Source organism: Cebus imitator, unplaced genomic scaffold, assembly GCF_001604975.1.
Source record: "Cebus imitator isolate Cc_AM_T3 unplaced genomic scaffold, Cebus_imitator-1.0 Scaffold285, whole genome shotgun sequence".
Classification (NCBI taxonomy): Eukaryota; Metazoa; Chordata; class Mammalia; order Primates; family Cebidae; genus Cebus; species Cebus imitator.
Genome location: NW_016107600.1, coordinates 1,049,949 through 1,051,847, shown reverse-complemented (window position 1 = coordinate 1,051,847; position 1,899 = coordinate 1,049,949).

Genomic DNA, 1,899 nt, shown 5'->3' with positions numbered 1-1,899 from the left:
AAAAAAAAAAAAAAGAAATATTAAACTTTTTTTCTCTTAATTTTTATTTTTAGTTCTGGAGTACATGTGCAGGATGTACAGGTTTGTTACATAGTTAAATGTGTGCCAGGCTGGTTTGCTGCACCTATCAACCCATCACCCAGGTATTAAGCCCAGCAAATGTTAGCTACTTTTCCTAATACTCTCCCTCCCCCTGCTCCTCCCTCCGACAGGTCCCAGTGTGTGTTGTTCCCCTTCTTGTGTCCATGTGTTCTTACCGTTTAGCTCCCACTTATGAGTGAGAAGGATATGGTGTTTGGTTTTCTGTTCCTGCATTAGTTTGCTGGGGATAATGGCTTCCAGCTTCATCCATGTCCCTGCAAAGGACATGATCTCATTCCTTTTTATGGCTACATAGTATTCCATGGTGTATATGTACCACATTTTCTTTATTCAGTCTATCTTTGGTGGGCATTTGGATTAATCCCATCTCTTTGCTATTGTGAATAGTGCTGCAATGAACATATGCATGCATGTATCTTTGTAACAGAATTATTTATATTCCTTTGGGCATACACCCAGTAATGGAATTGCTAGGTCAAATTGTATTTCTGGCTCTAGATCTTTGAGGAATCACCGCATCATCTTCCACAATGGTTGAACTAATTTACATTACCATCAATAGTGTAAAAACGTTCCTGTTTCTCCACAACCTTGCCAGCATCTGGTGTTTGTTTCTGGTTTTGTTTTTTTTGTTTCGAGATGGAATCTTGCTCTGTTGCCTAGTCTGAAGTGCAGTGGCAAGATCTTGGCTCACTGCAACTTCTGCCTCCCAGGTTCAAGCAATTCTCCTGCCTTGGCCTCCTGAGTAGCTGGAATTACAGGTGCCTGTCACTACACCTGTTATTTTGTTTGTTTGTTTGTTTATTGTATTTTTAGTAGACACGGGGTTTCACCATGTTGGCCAGTCTGGTTTCAAACTCCTGACCTCAAGCAATCCACCCACTTTGGCCTCCCAAAGTGCTAGGATTACAGGCGTGAGCCACCAGGCCCAGCCTGTTGTTTCTTGACATTTTTTTTTTTTTTTTTCAGATGGAGTTTTGGTCTTGTTGCCCAAGCTGGAGTGCAGTGGCATGATCTTGGCTCACTGCAACCCCTGCATCCTGGGTTCAAGGATTCTCCTGACTCGGCCTCCTGAGTAGCTGGGATTACAGGCACGTGCCATCCCGTCTGGCTAATTTTTTGTATTTTCAGTACAGACAGGGTTTCACCATGTTGGCCAGGCTGGTCTCGAACTCCTGACCTCAGGTGATCCGCCCACCTCAGTCTCCCAAAGTGCTGGGATTACGGGAGTAAACCAACAGTGCCCAGCCTTGACTTTTTAATAATCACCATTCTGACTGGCATGAGATAGTATCTCATTATGGTTTTGATTTGCATTTCTCTAATGTTAGTGATGCTGAGCTTTTTCTCATATGTTTGTTGGCTGCATGTCTTCTTTTGAGAAGTGTCTATTCATATCCTTTGCCCACTTTTTAATGGGGTTGTTTGTTTTTTTTCTTGTAAATTTGAGTTTCTTGTAGATTCTGGATATTAGACACTTTGTCAGATCACAAAAATTTTCTCCCATTCTGTAGGTTGCCCCTTCACTCTGATGTTAGTTTCTTTTGCTGTGCAGAAGCTCTTTAGTTTAATTAAATCCTATTTGTCAGTTTTTGCTTTTGTTGCAATTGCTTTTGGTGATTTCATCATGAAATCTTTACCCGTGCCTATGTCCTGAGTGGTATTGCCTAGATATTCTTTTATTTTGAAATAGTTTTAGACACACAAGAAATTGTAAAATTTACCCAGCTTCTCCCAACGTTAGTATCTTATATAATAAGACTACATTTTGGCCAGGCGAGGTGGCTCATGTGTGGA